This window comes from Hylaeus volcanicus, chromosome 7 (genome assembly GCF_026283585.1).
Source record: "Hylaeus volcanicus isolate JK05 chromosome 7, UHH_iyHylVolc1.0_haploid, whole genome shotgun sequence".
In the NCBI taxonomy this organism is placed as follows: Eukaryota; Metazoa; Arthropoda; class Insecta; order Hymenoptera; family Colletidae; genus Hylaeus; species Hylaeus volcanicus.
The window spans coordinates 11,611,614-11,635,492 of record NC_071982.1 but is presented as its reverse complement, the minus strand read 5'-3'; the positions used below and the strand labels follow the sequence as shown (position 1 = coordinate 11,635,492).

The 23,879-nt window shown below is 39.5% G+C and overlaps 1 protein-coding gene and 1 long non-coding RNA gene across 3 annotated transcripts in view; one reads left to right on the top strand and one right to left on the bottom strand.

Annotated features, from left to right (window-relative positions):
* Positions 1-11,150, top strand: part of LOC128879344 (uncharacterized) — a 34,607-nt gene extending 23,457 nt beyond the window's left edge. The window contains exons 2-3 of the long non-coding RNA XR_008457607.1: positions 5,264-5,399; positions 9,907-11,150. This is a non-coding gene — a long non-coding RNA (uncharacterized LOC128879344). The remainder of the gene's footprint in view (positions 1-5,263; positions 5,400-9,906) is intronic.
* LOC128879342 (follistatin) overlaps positions 1-23,879 on the bottom strand; it is an 89,172-nt gene that overhangs the window by 21,672 nt on the left and 43,621 nt on the right. The gene's annotated exons all lie outside the window — the stretch shown is intronic.

The following is a 23,879-nucleotide window of genomic DNA, read 5'->3' as shown; positions in this document are numbered from 1 at the left end:
GCAGATTGGTAACAAATTTAGTATTAAAAACGTGACGGAGCTTGACCGTAGTTCGACGAATATGAGTTCGTATTTTTATATAAGGAACAACTTTCGAACACCGATCACTAATTTGAACGTCGGCTCGCGGTGGCAAATATTATCGTGTAACTTATGAATAATACATTCCCTGACATGGGTTCGTATACATTCTTTCTATATGCTCGACTCCATTAATACATGCTGTATAAATATGACCGCATACTTTTCCGACACACCGTACGAGTCCTGTTACAAGAACCGATAGTCAAAAATTATTTTGATGTGATTGAGCAAACCTGCATTTATTAAGGAACTATGGTATAATTTAGTGACTGACAGAACTAGACGTTAGTCCAATGAATATTTATTGAAATAATTAGTTTTGGAGGAAAAGTACTTCCTGTTTGAAGGTTTAGATACAAGAAGAAATTATTATCCGTTGTTATTATACATTTGCAAACTTTGTTGTGGATTTTGCTTGCTACAGGAGAATTTATTTTAAGAGGAAACTGAAATATGAACATAATACTGAATATTATATGTAATATAATATATGAAACTAAAATTGTATTGTACAAATTGTATATCCATTTGATTGATTATACGAATAATAATAGAATATATAATCTGTATATATATATTTCAATTTTTTTTTTAAATATATTGTCCTGTGGCAACCAAAATAAAAATAATCAATTAAACATATATATATAATAAAATTATAACATGTATAATTTATATAATATTAATAAAATAAATAAATAATCCAGACAATATATAAATTTATATTGTATATATTGTATATCCATTTGATTGATTACGCGTATAATAATATAATGTATAATCTGGATATATGTATGTTTAATTGATTATTTATATATATATTATTTATATATTATATATATTATATATATTATATATATTATATATATATTATATATATTATATATATATACCTATTTATATTTCAGTTTCTCTTTCCAAAAACTTTTTCTGCAGCATACAAACCCCCACATCGAATTTCGCAAATATTACCTTCAAGCATTGGAATATCATTAACCACCAATGGGAAAATATGAACGTAATTATGATGAATTATCCATTGTCCATCGTCTAGATGAATTTTCCTCATAACAAACGCGTTTCACTCGAGAGTTCGTCAAATACGTCAAATTAATTTCCCGTCTAAGTAAATAAAGGAACGTAACGCATCAATAGAGCCGTAAATTTTCAAATAGCGAAAGACGTCTTCGACGCTTACAGTCTGTTTGCAAATCCGCAATATAACACGGCCATGATTTATGATTCATATGTGTGACGAGGGTCACGCAAGAAGGAATGCACGCGGCCAGCCATTACGTGTACGTATTAAGCGTTATGGTTTACGGCTGGGCATATGTTCGTAAGGCACGTGCTCGTTAAAGAGAATTACGCTCAGTCTTTCGGCCATTGCATTGTCTTATTCGTGCATTCGTTTATTCTACATACGCGCCGGGTAATAAACGATCAGAGGAAAATCATTGCTTCTAATTAAAACTGATCGAGTGGCTGATAAAAGTATCGATGGAGGACCTTTCGAGTAATCTGAGCCACGAATTGATTTTTGGATTCTTGGTTCTGGAGACTATTGTAAATTGGAATGATAAATTTCTTGGTAGAAGGGATGCAATTCATGTATCTTTTTATTCGTCAATTCTTCCGTTGAAAGTGTCAATTTCTTTGGTCTTTTCAAGTTTAAAAGTTAAATTATTTCAATGTTGTGGCGAGTCTAATTATAAACGATCTTCTTGAGGAGCTGTTGATGATGTTTTTATTTTTTAATTATGAGGTCATAGGAAATTGGTATTTACATTTTTATATGGGAAGAATTTAGACTTTGCTACTATTTTTCGAAAATATTTTACTGCATAAATATATCTGTAAATGATGTCTTTTATTATTATTTTTCTTCACAAACGTCTCCCAGCAATACAGATTTGAATGTCGCCTAAAAGGTCGTTGACCGTATGAGTACATTTTTGGAAACATTTTAGCAACAATTTCAAACCGTTCTGTCAATTATAGTACATTAATAAACAATTCGACGAAATTTCCCGGCGTCAACAATTGTCTGCTGAATATTCAACGCGATCGTCCGATTATTAACACTCGAACGAGTGTCCCGATGTGTCGAACGCATCGACGTGATTTGAATTACAATGACGATGTTAATCTGGATTTCCTTAATGTATTTCTGCTCGGAGCTTTTTCAACGGTTTATAAATAGCAGACGACCGCGACATTCCGTCGCGACGAAGGGAAAATAAAATTAATAAGAGAAACCAGGAAGCATGCGGGCAACAAATAGCGATAAATAAACGTAAGGCCATAGAATGATTAAACAAAACATCATCTATGCTTGTTTGAACTATAGTACACTTATATGAGTGATTCTATGATTAATAAAAATACGTCTCACAACAATATTAAAATATTAAAATTCATACTGTTGTAGGAGTAATGCAATATTCTAATCAAATTAATATTCACGTAATATTAGAAACAAATTCTTACCAATTGTTATATTCATATGGTACCGGAAATGTTACAATTTAATTATACGCTCAGTAATTGCAAGCCTGGGTGATGTTTATTAAACGACAATGAATATTAAAAGGGTAAATTAAAGAAGAAGTAATGGCCTCTTACCGTACGAATTCTTTCGGCAAAATTTATTCGTTTTCCCCCATAAATTAAGCCTAATTTACGGTGGTGCGTTTCGCACGTCTACGCACGTCTCGTATGATTTAAAACAGTGCGCTTGCTCGAGGGTTAAAATCGTATTCTGCTAAACACTCGGGCGAAAAGCATACTCGTGCAACTCTTTGCAACTTGAATTCTTCCATCCCTTCGCAAGAGCATCGGTGTCATTTTTTACAAGCGTTCCCATAAATCAATTTCGAAGGGAGAGAATGAAAATCATCCTTCATTTACTTATGTACACCTGGACTGAATTTATGGCTAAATTTCGATAAATATTTTCAATAGCTTGAAAGAAATTTAAATTTAAAGATATTTTTTTTAAATATTTTTCCTTGATACGTTATAATATAATACTTAGACACTTTCTCATTAAGAGTTACACTTGAAATTGATCCTGAATGTTTCTTTATTTAAAAATGCACAATTTTTCTAATTCTCCAGTGCATCTAGCTGTTACACGATCGACCCCGATAAGTGATAAATCGATCGCTCTGGTGCACCTTGAAACACTTACTCCGGGCACGTGCGTCGATCGTAATTAACGAGATGCCTTTATTGATGATCCGTAGGGAACATGGCGAAGCTCAAAGCGCATCCTTTTCGAAACTCGTTTCACTAGTCGTAACAAAGCGACGGATAGAACCGTTGCTCGGATCCACGGCTAGAGTGGATCCTGGTCGGATTCTCTCTTAGGTATCCGACGTAATTAATTAGCGACGGCATTAAATGGACACGTCAGCAGGAACCAGTTTTTAGTCCTGCAATTAACGATAGGAGGATCAGATCGCTCGCCTTTGTTCCCTATAACGTTATATTTACCATCGAGCAGCGGCACTTTGGTTAAGAATTAGTCCCGTTTTTCGCGATTTGGCACGTTTGAAGGTAACTTGAAAATTTCAGACGGAAAAGCAAACCTTTCGAAATGTTTGTGTTTGTTCCATCAACTATAACGAAGATGAGTTCACCAATGTTCGAAATAAAAATCGGTACCTTCCGTGGTTTTAAGTAAATCGGAGGTTGCAAGTACATTATTTGAAATCAGGAATCATTAATAAAGAAAAACACTGTTCATACTGTACAATTTGTCGTTTTGAGAAGCAAACTTTGTATCATCGAAACATAGTTAAATGCACAAGAAGATACTTTATTCCCAAAGGGATGAAAAGTTATAAATAAGTTATAGATAAAATAACACAGAGAATTAAGACAGACCACTTGTCTCAAGTAGTTCTTCCCCTTCGACATCAAAATCGCCACCTTCTCCGCTTGCAAGTCTACGCCGAACCCCTACTTCATCTCTTACAATCTACAACCACCACGTCTCAGCCCCATTCACCCTATTTTAAGGAAACATAGTTCACCTAGCTCGCGATTAACCAGTGGCACTAATCCTTCATTTTTAAATCCGGACAATGTTCCTTGCGTCATCGAGACGCCATTCGAGCCGGGGCGAAAATCGTCGGTGCCGGCGGCATCGACGCGCGAAGAAAACCGCGGCGGTGTGTGGCGGAGCTATTAGCAGCGAGTAAAAAGAAATAAGCAAATTACTTAACGCCCGGTGCCGGCCGAGAGAAGATGGCACCGCGCGCACGAGAGGTCCGTGAATATTAAAGAATTCGGACCAACAACCGTGACGAGGGGCGACGAGGGGAACGGCACCGGGGAAAGCTCGTACACGTTCCGCGGCGCATATTACCGTGTGCATATTTACAGACACCGTGCACTTTCGCGCCTCGAATCCTCGAGGGAGACGATTATTTGCATCGCGACACCTCCTCGCTAAGCCGGCTGGTTTATTTACTTATTTACTTCCCTGTCCTTCGGTGTGTACCCGTCTCTTCCACGGCGGCCTCTCGCCGCGTCCGTACCCCTTTTTTTCTTTGTTCCACCACGGAGGAGTTTTTTACCATACCGGGGGTCCTCGGCGACGTGACGAAAGGACTCTAGAAATGGCCATTTTTGGCACTCGATTGAAAGAGACGATTCTTTGGTAAGCTTGGAGGATCGAGGTGGTTGGAGAACCTTTTGAGGTCGATGATGGTCGATTCAAGGGAAGAGATTTAATTTTGTGAGATTCTTGATTAATTAAAAAATGTTGGTAGTAGATTGTTTATAACCATTTTGTATTTTTTTAAACCATTTGTGGCACTAAATTCAAAGAGATGATTCTTTAATAAGCTTGGTGGACTGGCGTAGTTAGCCAACCTTCTGGGATTGATGATGGTCGATTCAAGGGAAGAGATTTAATTTTGTGAAATTCTTGATTGGTTAGAGGATGTTGGTGGTAGATTGTTTATAACCATTTTGTATTTTTTAAACCATTTGTGGCACTAAATTCAAAGAGATGATTCTTTAATAAGCTTGGTGGATTGGCGTAGTTAGCCAACCTTCTGAGGTTGATGATGGTCGATTCAAGGGAAGAGATTTAATTTTGTGAGATTCTTGATTGGTTAGAGAATGTTGATATTGTAGATTTTTATGTGCATTTTTATATTTCTAGGTGAATGCTGAGGTTCTGATTGTGCGATCCAAATTGAGTTAAGGAAGATTTGGGTTGAACTAGTGGGGATCGTAGCTGAGAATTGCTTGGGGCCTAAGGAATCTCAACGAGAACTACGACTTGGAGCAATTAGAAGGTATGAAATACAACAATTATTCTCGAGCTGACTTAGAAAAAGAAGCAAATCTATTCTATATATTCATTTCTAATTAAATTAAGCAACAACAAGTAGTAGTGATCAAGATAGAACCAAGACACCCAATTACTACGTAAATTTTATTTTATCATTAGAAAAATAAATTATTTTTCTGATGTTTTAGTTAGGTAATTGAGCCTTTAAAACACGAAGTATATACAAAGTATATATAAAGTATATGTATGTATTCTGTACCTATGTATATGTACTTATAGAATTCTTAACGAGTTCTTCGCAAAGTTGACAATTACAAATCCATCAAAAAAGTAATTGATCACCAAGTAACTGGAGATCCTGAAAAAATATTCTTTTTACTCCAAGAAAAAAGTTCAAGTTACAAGAAAGTTAATATACACCCATATTCCATTTCAATCTTGATTTTGCAACATTGTCCTCTCGGAATACCACTAATTTCACTCTCCGCCATTTTGCCTGGTATTCAGCGTCCTCCGATATCTACCAATAATTCCATGGTTGTTCATAGCGATGGAATTTCGCGAGAAAACGCGAGACGCGAAAATTACGCATATGTTTACTCGGCAAGGAGTGTATTTTTATCGACGGGTTGGTTAATTCGCACTCAATTGCTTGTTTCGTCGAGGATTTTAATCGCCAGCCTTTCCTTATTTACGGGAAGTGTTTTATCGTCAATCACGGTCTTATCGGCGACGATCTGTCGAAGTTACCGTTCGCAGCGAGATGGTCCTAATTGTGGTTTAATGATTGCAATGCTTTTAATCGCGGCAACGATACCAAAGATAAACGCCCAGGCGTTGGTGTAAAGTACGGTTAATGGGGACTGAATGATGTTGGGGGAAAAAATTGTTATCGGATTTTAATTTGTCTTCACCAGTTTCTTACAAAGTACATGTAATTATTGGTCATTTAGCTGGGTATTACGTACGATGATACTGGTAATTTTGTTGGAATCTGTTGGACCGCGTCTTATTCCATAAAGCTAGTGTTTGATCATTCATTTACGTAATCGATTTTTGATACAATGACTTATATTATTTATAGTAGCAAGGAGAACTTAAATTTGTTCCTTGTACGAGACTAAAAGGAAATTGCTTCGCATACAAAATTACAATTGATTTATTTTCTGTATCAATATATCTTCGTTGCCTTCTGAATGCAAACATTAGAATTAAAAAATCAGCAAGTTCAAGGTTTAAAGGAATAAAAATTCAAGACATCTTCCTCGTCAAGGTACATTTCGTATTTTCCCTCGGCGATTATGTTAAATAGTATTAAAAATAAATTATTTAAAGTGTTCCCTGAAGAGTAATAAGATAAATGTATCATTAACTGCCAGAAACGCGAAGAAATTTACGAACCATAAAGAGGTACAAAGTCACAAATTGCACTACAAAAGTTTCATCAAAGCATCCGCAAAAAAACCCGTCGAATGGAACACACACGCGAAAGTTATTCAACTTTGAGGCATCCTTCGTGCAGTTTGCTTTCACGTGTATTACTTTACGCGTTAAAAGGGGGTTCTCGAGTACATAATGATAGCTCGAGGCAGAGCGCTTCCGGGGACGAAACAAGAAGATCCTTTTCATTTACTATGCAAGAAATTACTTACAATTAGTAAAGATATGCGTGGTGTTCGTGCGAAACGTGATCCTCCGGTTTGTAATCACGTATCCTTTCAGTCACTCGTTTCATCCTGTTCGTTTTTCGTGTTCTTAGGTGAGCAACACGAAATGATCAAGCACGTTGAAAGCTATATCCCCAGCACATGATTTCAATAGTGACGAATTTATTTACATATCTAATGTTTTATATAATTATTGACGTTTAATGTGTAAGTGACAGAAGGTTACTGTTTCTTGTATGCTTGAATGAATAAAAATAGCAATAAAAGTTATATGTATACAAATTTTCATATCGAGGCAAGTATTTATTATTATTATTTTTTTGAAAAAGGGTGAGAAGTAATGTCAATTTTGTTCGGAGTACCAGACGTCCTCCTTAAGTACAGATATTTACATATCTAATGTTTTATCTAATCCATTGACGTTTAATATGGAAGTAATAGAAGGTTACTGTTTCTATATGCTTGAATGAATAAAAATACCAATGAAAGCAATATGTATACAAATTTTCATATCGAAGCAAGTGTTTATTATTATTATTTTTTTGAAAAAGGGTGAGAAGTAATGTCAATTTTGTTCGGAGTACCAGACTTCCCCCTTAAGTACGCAAGCATAATGAAATCTAACGACTTGTATTTGTTTAATAAATTTACAATCAGCGAAACGATGACTCAACCCTTCCAGAGACCACCTTATATACCAGTTTCATAAAAAATTCCTCACGATCGCAAGGAATAATCGGTTTCGTATATAATACTATGATTTACATACCTATATTTTCTATACATCTGAAAATCTGTATTTCTTAAACAAATTCAGCCATAACAAATTGATGACATAAACCTCTCCTATTATCATCTAGACCACCTCATATCCGAGTTTCACGAAAATCTCTCGAATCGATCCCAAAGAACAATCGCTTTATTCACGAATGCTACCACATTTCACATAAAAAAAACTTTACGCAATGTACCGCTTCTCGTTTCAATCCTCTCATTCCTCTCCGCGAAAAATAAAGATTTACAAAGAAACACCTCGGGGCCAAAGTCTTGGGCAGCCCCTTCAATTCGCTCTCGTCGTTACACAATCCTGCGCACAATCAGAGCTCCGGGAAAACGAGGAATCTATTCGTGATCCGACTTTTATTACCCAACACGCACCGGTGCGTGCACGTCGGGAGAGTTTACGCGCGCCTTTACACGCGATTTTCCTTTGCCACGGAAAAGGGAGGAGCGTGTACAGTTAGCCGATCGGAATATTCAGGTACACGCCGTGGCACTCTCACAGCCCCGCGAGAGACCACGGTTCCCGTCCGCGTTCGCCGGGCTCTAGAAATCCGCCAGGAGTCTCGACGGTTTCGCGGTAGACGCGGTCGAATGCAGCTCGCATCGGCCCGTTACCACGACGATATGTAAAACGCAGTCACGGAACGACGTGCACGGTTTGCATACGGCCAAAGGTTCTCTCCGCCGGTTGTTTACAGTATTGAGCAGCACGAGGACGAACCAGGCTGAAGGAAGGTCGACGAGAAAGGGTGCGGCGCGGAGACTCGGCCTGGCGCAACAGTAAATTCGTGAAGATTGTCGAGGATCCGTGGGTATTCGCGTCTTAGAAATTATAGGTTGCCATCGATGTGGATTATTACATACATATAATTAACTCTTTGCACTCGAGGCCTTTTTTTTGGTATCTGCCAGCAACTCGAGATGTTTCTTAGCATTCTATTGCCATGAATTCTAAGCAATCTAGATTCGAGAATAACGTCACCTTTATCTCGCCGACAATCATTTTATTGACACTTCGGGCACCAAAGAAATGAAACCTAAAGAAACATTAGGTACTGTAGATTTGCTGCGTGAAACCTAATCACGTCTCTCAAGTCACCTCTCGAGTGCAAAGGGTTAAACCTTAACAAAATGATGACTTAAACACCTCCTATTGTTACATGGATCATTCCAACTCGTATCTTGGTTTCGCAAACGTTCCTCAAATTGATCGCAAGGAAGAATCGATTTAGTGTAAATTGCTACCACATTTTATGTACCTAAAATTCGACGATCTATAATTCTTAACTCTGTATGGGTCGAACTTTTTTTCTGCAGACAATATGCAGGGCATTCACGTTGATATTTCATGTTGATGGCGCTACCAATATAACGTCAACGATAACGTCATCGATATCGACATTGGTTATCAGAGACATTATATATATAATTAAGACGTATACGTCATCTTGGGAAGGAATTCAAATTATTTGGTTAAAAAAATATATACCTACATGTCGAATTGAGTGACCTTCTTCTTTTCGAACTCGGTTAATAAACAAGTTAAATTTCATCAAAATGATGCCATAACCCCCTTTTATTATCACCTAGACCACGACATACTACAATTTCACAAAAATCCCTAACCTTCTTGTTTTCGAGCTTGGTTAATACACAAGTTGAATTCCATGAAAATGATGCCATAACCCCCTTTTCTTATCACCTAGACCACGACATACTACAATTTCACGAAAATCTCTTGAATAGATTGCTCGGAATTTGCAGATTTCATTAACATTAATTATAAATATCTCTTATTCCTCAAAAAAATTCAACCCCATCGAAATGATGTCTCAAACCCCTCCTATTATCACCTGGACTTCCTCGTACTCCAGTCACACAAAAATTCCGCAAATAGGTCTAGGACTCGATCGTATTTCATATCTACGAGTGTTGACTAAATAATACACTTTATCCAGTCTCATAGATAATAATCGACTGAACTCACAGATCCCCAAGATCCAGTTTCTCACTTCGAGGCAATTAGTCTGGCACGATACCGTTCATCCTAATAATTCTCAGCTTCCAGAGTGGGAAACAGGGTGGAGCCACACCGTCGTATATCTACCTCGACTTCACTCAATAACTCTCGCTGCATAGTGATCTTGAAGAAGATTGCATCGAGACCTTCATGGTAATCTCACAGACAGGATGGAAGGCTGGACTCTCAGCAACAAATCTTGCGTCGGTGCTGGGTTGCTACCGACGCCTTCGGCGCGAAAATGTGCGCTGATACCTTGGAAAATGCTCAACTATCAAGACATCGATTTCTCGGGAACTGATTATCTGTAGCATCGATTAACTGGATATTGAGTTCCTCGATCGACGTTTATTTAGACATGCGAACAGAGAGTCTTGGATACTCTTGCAATTTACACAGTCTGGATAATCGAGCTGGTACGTTGAGCATCGATTACTCGGACCATGTCGTCCCTCGTCTTGTTCTGGTAGTCCAAGTTTCAATTCCTTAGCTTGTAATATTACAGTTCTCTTCACGGTGCTTCCAATATTTCGAGGAAATTGCGCCTTTCGTTAAAAACGAAATAACAATCTACATACAATCTTTTTTCTTGAATAATCTTCCAAAGTAGAATCTTCGATTTTTCGATCAATTTTAAAGACTTTCGCCCTTTGAGTGCCAAAGGAAATTTGCATACATATCCGAGAAACGCCAGACAATTTTAAGCAACGATGCATGATTGTAAACAGAAATGTATATTCCATTCAATTTTATTTTAAGGTTCGTGAAATTTTTACACGATACTAAAAACATGTTAGACTTCCTTTATTACTAAAAAAAAAAAAGAATAAAAATAAAACGTTATAGGTTTAACAAGAAATAAATTTGTATAAAGAAAATATTTTCACAAAGACTTGAACTTGAATTTTGCTTGCAAATAAACTTATTAACTTATTCTCTGTTGAAATGAATCTTTTCAGTTATGTTTTGCAGATTTTTTAACGAGTTATAGCACTTACAGCTTCGAGCAACGATATGTCGCTCCTCGACACTCGAAGGGTTAAGCAACAAGTATATAAACCAAAAGAATCTCCTTCTCGATCCAGAGAAAATGGAGTACCTCAACGCGTAAACTATTTCCCTTGCCTTGTAACGCTCCATTTCTCATCCCGAAGCTTCCCCCGCATTAAAAAAAATAGCGCGCCACATTAAAAACTCAATAACAACCCATCCTCCCCGAGCTTGAAGAGACTCCTAGCAAAGTAACGAACCACCTTGACGCGAGAGGAACGACCTGCAAGCCCAAGTCTCCGTTCATTTCCCACGATACAAAGTACACTCCAAGTTTTGCTCAATTTTTTGTCCTGCGAGGCTAAATATAAGTTCCCAACTTCTGTCTATCAAAGCCCATTGTTGCTCCAGAGCGTGCCTCTCCGGGTGCCTCTCAAACGTCGAGTGCCTCCTGCTGGAAAGTCAAACCGCTTCGTCGAGGCAGCCCCCGGGGGCCCCTTTCGAACCTCGCTGTTTTCGTCGTCGAAGAAGCTTCGTGGCGCAAGCATTTCTCGTAAGCAACGTTACATCAACGCGTACACGTTTGACGCGGTGTCTGGTCACCGTGGCGTCAGCGGTGATCTCCTCTCTTTTCGCTGGAACATGTAAAGGATTTGCCATCCTCGTTCCACCTCCTGCGTGACCGATGTTTTACCCCGTCGACCGAATCCAGTTCTCTCTCTCTGTGGGCGCTGTTCTCGTCCTCTCTTCTCCTTCGGTCTTCGTTGTTGGCCGGTACCGCAGTTCTTTGCAACCATATCAACGTCCGCGACTCGACATCGACATTCACTGACGCACGCCTCCGGTTGGATACTTCGCTCTCGAGCCTCCTTTATGCATATTTTGTACCCTTCATCGCGGCCTATGCGATGGGAGGATGCGCTCCCGTCACGTGTCACCGCAACATTGTGGCAATTACTGTTGAAATTAACTCTCTACCACGGAGCGCTTGGTCAAGAGAAGAAGAGGTAATTTGCCCGAAGGCGCGACTGGGGAACGTGGATGTTCACTTTGAAGAGGTTACTGGAGTCGTAGATGGATCCGTAGTAGAGAAATAATTTTTGTGGAAGATAAGATAAAGTGGAGTATTCGAGAATCAGAATGGGATGGCTGTAGAAAGTGGTTATACACCCTCGTTCGATATGCACACTTACTACCTTCGATGAATAGTTAATATACACCGTAAATTATTACTATATGTACAAATTTTGTTGTTAAATTCTACGTTGGACGAGTATTTAACAACATTTAATAATATCAACCTATTTGCATCACTAGCGCATATAGGCGCGCAATTTACTTGGAAATTGAATTCAAATAAAATATTGGTGACAAACACGAATTTTTCACTTTTCCGTGTGATGCATGGGTTAAATGTTTTAAGTGACGTATTCGATTTTGTAATGGAACTATGGGATCGTTTAGATAGAAAAGTTCAAAGGGAATGTTCGATATATCATATTGGTTATCAGAGACATTTCTGGCGAAATATTACAAAATAGATGAGATAATATTACTTCGGATACACTGAAGATATTAACAGTATCCAAGAAATTGTAACATTATCTAGTTATCTCTATAGTTTTTTTTTATCATTACTAATGTGATATTAAAAAACAACTATTAATAAAATATATTCGCTAATGCAATCTAAACATATCGAATGCATAAATGATATAATTGTTATTAACAAATTCGCAACTTTTATTAGATATTTATTTCTATTAAGGAAGTATTCGCGTACTTTTTAGCGGCAGTGTACATCGGGAACAAATAGTCAGGAGTTTTGAGATGTATCATATTTAATTATTTCGTTGTTTTATACACAATGCTCTTCAGTTTTAACTTGTTAGTTTCTCTCCATGGTCGCCGTTCAGTCTCTCCTCTCTTCGTCGTTGGCAGGTGCCAGACTACACTGCAACACTCTATGCATATTTTCTACCCTGCATTGTAGCCTACACAATGGGCGTAAGTGCTTCCGTCACGTGACAGCGCAACATTGTGGCAACTACCTTCAAAATTAACCCCCTAACCCCTAGGGCCTGGTCGAGAAGAGAAGAGGTAATTTGCGTAAAGGCGCGTCAGAGAGATGTTAATGTTCGCTTTCGGAGGTTAGTTGAGTCATGGAAGTGACAGTGATAAACAATAATAAATATTTGGGAGGGGAGATAGACAGAGTGGAATTCTCGACGGATGCGTAAGTGGTGACTGTACGAATATTTGTATCGTGAAGAACTCGTCGAGAATTCTGGGACTACAATCATATTTTTATTATATTTAATTAGTTCATTTGCTTTATACACAATGTTTGCTTCTGAAGACATATGAGTCATATAACTAGAATTGCAGATTCCTCTACTTATTGTTTATATCAGACATTAACTTCAAGAATGATCATGTACTGTTTTGAGGATAAAATAAAATTATTTACATGTAGAACTCACTTCAGTGACTGAATATTGAAAAGAGTTCATATGAATATCAGCCCTATCTTGATCACAAGTTATAGCCATTCATGTGCTCTGAATATTTTTAATCGCATACCAAGCTAGCGCACGACTGATTCTACAGTGGATGCAGTACTCGATAACCCGTTGTTTTACTTGAAGGGGGTATTAACAGGTCAATCCTATGTCAATTCCTCGAGTAATCAATTGAATGATCTATTGGAAGAAGACCCAGTTGACGTTGCACGTCGCATATGGTTTATGCATGACGGTGCAGGGCCACATATCAGCCGAGTAAGCAGTCACTACTTGAACGAACGATTTTCTAACTGATGGATAGGTCGTCCAAGATCTAGTGTCTGGTCCCATTGAATCCAATGGATTTTTATCTTTGGGGTCAATTCGGTCATTTGTTTCTTCGGCATCCATTGCTAGCGTTGAAATACCTCAATGAAGCATTTAAGGAAATCGTATTTGGAAAGAATTCGTTAGAAATTCTGAGAGTAGAACAGCCATGTCTAATTTGCAGAGAAAAGCCATGTTGGACACGTGAAAATCATAGCTGCATTCAACAATTTGTTTCTGAAAATAATTTAATTAAGAAATCCAAATAAAAATAATTTAATTAAGAAATCCAAATAAAAATAATTTAATTGAGAAATCCAAATAAAAATAATTTTTTTTTATTCGATATATGTATAATAACAATATATATGTGTATTGGGTTGCCCAGAAAGTTCGTGGCAATTTTTAAGAAAAATTCAAAGGCACATCTTGTTCCACAACCTTTCCACCTTTTAAGGAATGCGTATATGTTATTTGTTTTCAACGCCATTCCTATGTATTCAGGCCTGTACCACCTACCAAAAATCAACGTGGACTTTCCAGACAGTCCAATATAATAATGTATAATAAACACGAGTAAACAGATCTTTCATTATGTTACTTAATTCCAAAAAAAAATTGTTGAATATAGATATGATTTTCCCGCCTTTCTTCCTCCCTTAACCAGTCGGCTGTGGCGTAGTCCTGTTTTCAGAGCGCGCATCTATGTGTGCCTTGAGCATCAAGCTACGACAGGTATAGCCGTCAAAAACAAGTTAATATTGGATCGCAAAGACGGCTATATATTCGGTCGTCCCAAAAATTCATGCCATTTATACTTCTGCTACTCAAATTAACCCTTTGCACTCGAGAGGTGGCTCTCAGTCACCACTAGGTTTCCTTTAGGTTTAATTTCTTTGGAACTCGAAGTGTCAATAAAATGATTGTCGTTGCTGATAGGTACCAGAAAAAAAGGCCTCGAGTGCAAAGGGTTAATATCCGAAACATACTCTTAAACAACCAATGGTAACAAAATTTTACACGCGACGAGTATACTCGTAAATCACAGCTGACTGGCTAAATCCCTATTCCACTGCAACTTCTTACGTCGTAAGGACATTTTCTCAAACCAACCCCATCAGGCTATCTCAACCAATTCCTCTCAGAAACCAACGAAGAACGCCCATCCCAAGGATGGACTCCAGACAAGGACCCCCGAAAATTTGTCAAAGAGCGTTCCCGCCAGGAGTCATCCTTCATCCCTCGATGCCGTCACTGGCGTGCTTGATCTTTTATTCGTGAAACGACTTCCGTGATCCGGCTCGGACGGAGACAAAAGGCGACTCTATCGCCGGGTCGCAAACACACACTCGAGCGGTCCGTTTCGCGATTCCATCTGCAGAACCATTCCGCCTTCTTCCTTCACCTCCTGCCCCCCCCCCCCTCCGCATCCCTTCGTCTTCGTCTTCGTCTTCGTCTTCGTCTTCGACGCGACTCACCTTTACTTCGGGGGAACAGGTGGGTCGCACGAGGTCAGACGTTTACCCGTCTGAGAAGAGGGTAGAGAGGAGACCGGTAAATGCAAAGAAGGTTGAGTACCTCGCACGAGAAGGCCTCGTGGCACGACTGCACAAAGTATGCCGTACGTACCGTCTTTTTCGACTGCACCCTGGAGGGACGGAGACGGTAACCTGGCTGACGGAGACGACGACAGGTGAGAGAGAGAAAGAGAGAAAGAGAGAAAGAGAGAAAGAGAACGTCGACGACCTGGGGAACCAGAAGGGAGTCCTGTGTATGCAGGGAGGAAAAAGAAGGATGAGAAATATGGAGAGACGGCTGGACGAGGAGATACGAGAAGATGAAGCCGAGGAAGAGGGGAAAGGATAGAGGGGCACCGAGAGAGAAGTTAGATTTATCCGAGATTCCGCGCGACGGAGATTTCGCAGAGGGTCCCTACCGAGCACTCCGTTGATTTCGATCCGGGAAAATGTGGATTATAGGCTGGGGAGTCTCGGAAACAAGGACGATCCGACTGGCAGGTGGATTTATTTTCGAGTGGCGAGATAGCAAACGTTAGAAGATGTTTACTTATTGCAGTGTTGAGGCGTTTGGCGTGAACGCTACGGCCAGAAACTGAACTGACAGTAATAAACTTTTGCGAGAGTAATAATAGACCTGTGAAGTAATATCACGTGGTATTTGGGTAATCTTCGTGGTTACTGCAGAAATGCGTGTATCATGAAGTAAAGCTGAAGATGATGCAGGAAGGATTTATTGAAGCTTCAGGACGTGATAGTGGACACCACTATCCTATGACTTTCAGGAATCTCATACAGGTATAATTAGATAGATTGCTTTGAAAAATGGGGGAAATATTACAGAAGACATCACGTTATATGTCATTTTTAAGTATCACTATCGTACGCACTATTGTACAGTAGATTAAGTCCGTATGTACACAGCTTACTTTCGTTCGAATTAGTAAAAATATCAAAGTACGTTGTATATCTAAACCGAATATGAAATCAGCAATATGACGACATAAAGTTTCCCCAATTTAACCTGGGGAACATCATCTAGTACCTGAATTTCACCAAAATGCTTGTCACCTGCCAGGGATGATCGATCGCGCGTGGAACGACCCGTTTTCTTTTTTCCCTCGTGGCGGAGGACTCGGCGAATCGTCGCGAATGCTGCGGATAAGCTTTCGCGGCTCGAAACTGGATGGGAGTAGTTTGTTGTTTCGCGAGCTCCCGATTTAGATGGTCGTAACGTTCCATCGCGGCAACGTCGGTCCGCGAACGGGTCGCCGAAATCGGAAAGAGAATCGAGGAATGAAAATAAGTCTCCTGGCCGGTTTGTAATTTAAGAAGCCGTCTAGATCCGCCGTAATTCGCGGATCAATTGGTACCCGCGGTTCTCGAAACGCGTCTGGACTTCCTCTGGATTTCCTTTTGATCGTCTCCACGCGTTTCTTGCGTTTCAGCGCCATCCTGTGTGGAATTTGACGCTGTGAATACTTATCGCGGCCTTTCCTAAACCATTGATACTTTATAATCCGAATTATATTCAACCTCTGAACAAATTCTACAGTAGAACCATCGATGAATATTAATAATTGTAAATAATTATAAAGAGAATTTTATTAAACATTCATTTTTAAGCACCCACTTTGAAGGGAGAACCGTATAGCATACACGAAAATTTATGAATTATTTTTACTGAAGAAATAAGATACGCTATAATTCAAAATTAACATCTGCTTTTTTTTTGGTAATATAATACACTAAAGAGTACATATATGGAAAATGTATTCATCGATTTTGTGAAAACTGGTATGAAAATGTTTGCTCCAAACGTATATCAACGGGAATGATGCAGATTGGAAAGAATTTCGGGGATTTTCGAAGAATTTGTTGTACGACTTTAAAAATAGGGAATTCGCGAATTTGAATGCGTTTGTTTTTTAAATTCTTACCTTCCACCCACGGCAGATTAGTCACGATATATGTTAGTCGTATCTGTTTCTAGTGAAAAAACCCACAATCCAAATTACGTCACGGAAGATTAAACTTTTCGTATAATTCTACTCGGGTTCCCAGAAGAGTGCGATTGCCCCTTTTCATATTTCGATTCCTCTCTCCACAGATTTTCTCGCCAATTCCGAGACGTTTCGCCGAAATCCAAACAAACAGAGAATCGTCCGACATAATCCTTCGTTGATTATTGATTATTATTGACCAGACCATTCTGTTATTTTTCTAAACAAAATTTTGCAATTTCAAAATTCCAAAAATCATTTATTCAAAGACAATATTCGCGTTCGAGCACATCTAAAACTTTCATTGACCTCGTTTGAATGTTCAGTGACTCATGTTTCAAAATATAGAGTCATCGAAGTGATTAAAGCTGATATTAAGCAAGTTTTATTGGCGAATAATAAATAAAAATTGTTGGTTTATTCAATAACGCGTACGTTATTCGTTTCATTTTTACATTTATTCATGAATTGAGATCTATAAACAGATGTTTTAAGACGTCGATAGAAGGTTACCTACCTATGTACATAAAATTTTACTCGTTATTCGCGACTGAAAAAATTCATAAAATCCTTCTTTTAGTATCCAAATGTATATAAACCTCAATTCCCTGATGGCAGAGGTTGTCTGTATTAAACTGGTAACAGTACGTCTCTACGTGCCTATTATAAAAATCTAGCCATCTTTGTCTGTACAATTTTAGATAATAATACAAATACAAATTTTCTTCTGATACTCAAATTAAATTAAATCCACAAAGGATTCCTATCTGTCCCTCGGTTAACTCCAATAAAACCCACCTCTTTCTATACACGAAACCAATTCGAAAACAATTTCAACCCCAAAACACGGTTATTATTTTCCACCCACTCTCGATGGCAGAGCTTGTCTGTATTAAACTGGTAACAGTACGTTTCTACGTGCCTATTATAAAAGTCTAGCCATCTTTGTCTGTACAATTTTAGATAATAATACAAATACAAATTTTCTTTTGATACTCAAATTAAATTAAATCCACAAAGGATTCCTATCTGTCCCTCGGTTAACTCCAATAAAACCCACCTCTTTCTATACACGAAACCAATTCGAAAACAATTTCAACCCCAAATCACGGTTATTATTTTCCACCCACTCTCGATGGCAGAGCTTGTCTGTATTAAACTGGTAACAGTACGTCTCTACGTGCCTATTATAAAAATCTAGCCATCTTTGTCTGTACAATTTTAGATAATAATACAAATACAAATTTTCTTTTGATACTCAAATCAAATTAGCCACAAAGGATTCCTATCTGTCCCTCGGTTAACTCCAATAAAACCCACCTCTTTCTATACACGAAACCAATTCGAAAACAATTTCAACCCCAAAACGCGGTTATTATTTTCCACCCGCTCTCATAGAATCAAGACGTGGCCCAATTTTCAAGTCGAAACATCCCAGGACCGTCTCCCCGGCAAGGTCATCCCGATAAAATTCCATTAGATTTTCGCGAGGACGGCGGCGAAATGCTGATCGATGCACGCCGAATTCCTCGGCCCGCGGTGGTTATTTTTAGTCGAACCAGCGCGGACGGGGGGCAGCGGGGTGCGTGGGTTTGGGGGCCCCCGTAAGTGTCGTAAACGTAAAAGACCGCGTGTCCCGGGTTCCAAACGTGCACGCGTTGCGTGGGCGCGTTCTGCAGCGTGCGTGCGCGCGTCCGTACGTGCGTACGGTGAACGACCGGAGGGCAAGGACGCCACAAGGACACGCCCTAACACACGTCCACCCGCTGCTCACGCGCGCACGTGCACGCGTGAACGCGCCAGCGCCCGTCCTGCCGGCACGCGTGTCAACCCTTTTCCGCGTCTCGACGAACTGTGGAAAGTTTATTATTTATTGAACGCTTGCTAGGGATATGAAGTCAATTCGCCAGGGTCACAGGATTGGGTATCGCAGAGTTTATTGGCGAGTGGTGATGAAATTGTTAGAGGGATGATTTAGGACTCTTTGGGGGGAGGAGGGTGGTTAGTTCTAGGAGAGATTCTTTGAATCATGAAGCAATGAGACATACGCGTCGTTTGGTTGATTATTACGTGCTGTCAGAAAGGTATCCATGACGAGGTGAAGCTGAGAACAACGTATCGTTCGTGTATCATTTTGAAGGATGTAATAGTATCAAGATATGAAAGTGAATAGCCCAGACGTAAACATAATTCGAATCTAATCCAGACCTAATCAATGATATACAAAGATTTAACGAATTAGAGAAAAGGTTACAGCTTAAAAACAAGAAAATATTGGTATATGATTGAACGATCAAACGAACTTACCTGTTGTGAAGTTTGATCGTAATTATATGTAGAGTCTCGTTCGAAATGATTACACCCGGCCCTGGGGAAACCGGATGTGTTTTATACCTTTTCCCCAAGTCCCACGCCTAGTAGCAAAGATTGCGAACGGGTTTTTATTATCTGATATCGAGACTTTAAACAATATGACATCGGATTGGGAATGACGGTCGCGCCAGACCAGCGGTGGCGACCTCTTTCTTTTGGAAAAGCTCTGAATTCGTGATACCATCGTGTGGAAAGTAGACAGTACTACAAGGTAATCTCGAGAACGAGACTCGTAATATAATTATGTATATACTATTTACGTGTATGACTATGTATATAGCTATCTACTATTCATCGAAATTACAGGGTTAGATCCAAATTATTCAGTATAATGTCCCGAAACTTTTTAATTTTAACTCTTTATCCTACGTTTCTTTATCCTACATGGCACAGAATTTGATCCAAACGTGAAAAGCATGAGCCATACACGCTCTATGCAGGTACACGTGTGAGTCTATACCTCTATACCTCTATACTATTGCACCGGGCATGTCAAAGTAAACGGTAATCCAAGGGGTTCGAATAAACGATGAAAATCTGCTGTCCTCAGGCTCACCTCGTCACGGTTGCACGTGAGTCAACCCTTCTTCGCCTCCATGACCCCTTCGCCTATTCTTCCGCGATAACTATGCACGCGTGGCTATTACTTTAACGTCCAATCTGCTTCCGCCGCCGGAAGGACTAACGTGCGACCGACGAGCCTACCGGAAGACCGACGATAATTAGACCTTTCTCGGGGTTATCCTCATGAGGAACAGGAGGGAACGAAATTTGGTAATTATTTGTCGTGCTAACGACCTCGACGATACCGATGACCGTGCACCGCAAGGTAGAGGGGGAAAATCATCGACGGAAAGCATCACGCCTGTAGATTTTGATGATATTCTTTTTGGGGGGAGAGGGTGAATTTGGAGACGAAGATGTCGGCTGGTACTTTAGTCGAATTATGGAGAACGAATACAATATTGCAGAGGGGTTTATTCGCAATGGTTTCCTGATTGATTAGATATTTAGATAAATTTTTATTTATTGAATATATAATGTAAGTAGATGGTGGACTGAAATTATAATTATAAACGAAATTATAAACGAACACTAGGTAGGAATTTGTTTATTTCTTATTCGTTATTCAGAATAATTATCTGGGTCAGAATTTAACCTGCCTCTCGGGGGAGATCGAGTGGGCATTTCTTATAAACAATTTAGATTTAGATTCCTACACTATGCTTATCTACAACTTGAAAATTTATTTTATTAATCAGTCGTTAAAAATTTGATACTCAAACTATCTAAGATCAATCAGTTATCTTCTATTTCTTCACAGCTCAAACTACCTCCAAACCATCCCAATTCCATAGTACAACCTGTAAAAACGTGCAATGTCGTAGACGACTTTCATCACCGATCGTGTTGATCATTTTTCACGAGAGGGTAGGGATTCGGAAAATGACACGTATTAAAATATTCATGGGATGTCGCAACACGAACGAGACATACTTATTTCGCGACGGAGATAAAGAACGGCGTTACATGCAAAATCACCCGATATTACAGGAAAAACGTGGCTTACACGTCCTTGGCATTCCACGCGCCGTAAATCAACGACGAAACCGCGGATTATCCCCAAACGGCCTCGAGTTATATACTCGTTACATGCCCGTGCCGTTTTCCTCTCACTTTTTCGCACTGATTGCCCTAACGAGTTTTTGATTCAATGTTTATGCATTACCGTGATACGTTGTACGCGCAAGCGCCGGACTGCTAATCGAGAGAGCGATCAGATTCGAACGAGGTCCCTATAGGCAGATTCACACCAGTGGCCAGCCTGTCAAATTCTTCAAAAGAACCACCTTGTATCGATGTATTAGGTGACTCAACAATTTCCCTTTCTTTTCGTATACAGTTCACTCCTAGAGCATGACTATCACCATATTGAAACAGAATATGGATGTATTATTTTTCTATGTATTATTTTTCTATGTATTATTTTTCTATGCTCTATCCATGTGACAAGTTTCATAAAAATTACTGTGAGTCCTTTATTTCTTATGCATATTTAATAAATGTTCCATAAGAAGTCACAGATGTTCTAAAGATGTAAACAAACCACGTCAAATCATGTTAAAGGGTTAACGATGATCCTCTGTGTTAAAACGCAGACGTTCCAAAGAAGAAAACGAACCATGTCAAACCATGTACAATAATATCCGACATAGGTAACAACCTGGACAGTACAGTAACATAAACATTAACAACTCTACACAGATGTTCTAAAGATGTAAGCAAACCACGTCAAATCATGTTAAAGGGTTAACGATGATCCTCTGTGTTAAAACGCAAACGTTTTAACAAAGAAGAAAATGAACCATGTCAAACCATGTACAATAATATCCGACATAGGTAACAACCTGGACAGTACAGTAAGCACTAACAACTCTAAATACGTTTTCAACCCACGTCATCTGCCAGTCCACGAAATGAGGTTACTTTATACATATTGGATAGATGATTTTTAGCCTAGGAGCAGAATATAATTAATTCACTCTTTCCCCAGTATGTATAATTTAAACGAAGATATGTGCAAGATCTAGATTCTAGAGTTACTCTATCCCCGTTTCTGCAAAGAGTAACGTTTATAGTTGACAAGCTATAGAAACTATTCATCCCTATGAACTCCTCCGCCGATCTCCACTCGGAAAACTTCCTTCACGGAAGTTCTAGAGTCCTCCCAGCAGGAGACATCCCAAGGTAATTAACAGACGAAACGATCGAAACGGGATCACGTGACCGTATTCGATGAGGATTGTGCCGCCATATTGGTAAAAGAGACTGGCCAGCCTCACCGTGGCAATCGCTGATCTTACGCCCGAAGTTACAGGCTTTATTACGACTTCTTCGAAGGAATACGCAGAAAGCGATACTTTCCTCTCCCCCTTCCCGCCGTTGGTACCACTCCCCCTCTCGGTCTCTTTCTCCTTCCATCGAGTCTGTGTCCCTTGCCCCGTCTGTCTTCCCTCTTTTTTATAATTTTTTACTCTCTCTCACAGCCAGGCAGATCGCGTCTCGGTCGATGAACTTCCTGGAACGATCTTGCGATTGCCTCCCGATGTTTTCCTTTTTTTTTTGTCTTTCTCACTTTTGTTTCTTTCCCCCCTCTTTTCTTCTCGAATCCACGCATTTGCGGACATCGGTGAGGGCACCGACGAAAATCGTGCGCCTCCTGCGATACGCCTTCGAGGGGACCGCGTCTAAAAACTCGCGAAGACGAGTTAGTAGCCTCGTCCTGTCCGTTTGAGTGATTGTGCCTCTTGCGGAGGGGGGGGGGGGGGGGGAGGCTGATCGATCGTCTGGTTAGGACGTTGGGTCGATTTTGACCCCGTGCTGTTTGACTCTTCTTCTCTTCACGGTTTGACCATGTTGGTAGTATTTCTATCTAAATTTCTTAGGAATTTGATAATCAGAATTTGTTTACATATATATTTGCTTTCATATATTTGGATTTCATAGACATGTGCGAAGAACACTCTAGCTCTATAATCGATATCGTCAATTATGGCAGTGAGAAAAACTATGAATAATAGTAGTCTCCCTTGCTTGCCAATTTAAACATTTTTGGTCTGTTTACTAGTCCTAGCAAGCAATCAAATTAAAATTATCAACCCCCCAGGTAGATTATCTAGAGCTAATAACCTAATATTTGGATATAGAAATATAGTTCCTCCTGTTTCGTCCTTTTTTTTTTTTTAAATTTTCCTCACATCCAACTCCTGTCACCTCCTGACTATCCACTCGTGTTCTCTGCTGCTTTCCTTCGAAGCTTATTCCCTTAATCGAGAAGGAACGAGAACAGTAGCTGGAACCATCGAGGAAAAGAACGCCAGGCAATGGTAAAGACCACGAAAGCGAGTCTGAAAGAGGCACAAGGCTGTTTCGCGGAATATGCGCACGACCGAGATCTGTTATCCCTGGGAAAAGGATAACCCAACGGGTGAAACATCCGGAGACTAGGAGGAGGCTGTAAAGAATGCCGAGGAATGAGAAGACCGAAGAAGATTTCATTTTCCGAGAAGAAAGATCTCATTCTTTGTTCCTGGAAGGTAACGCTATAAACCCGCAGACCAAACTGAAGAAATCTCAACGATCCGTAGAATTGCTGCATTACTGGAGCTATATACAGCCCGAGTTTAGAGAGGGCGAAGAGTACAATTGTCCGGAGGTGAATTCCACATCTCATGATTCAGGAAGAAACATTGACAGCTTTCAAATTAACATAGTTCACATTGTTGAATAGCTTCACCAA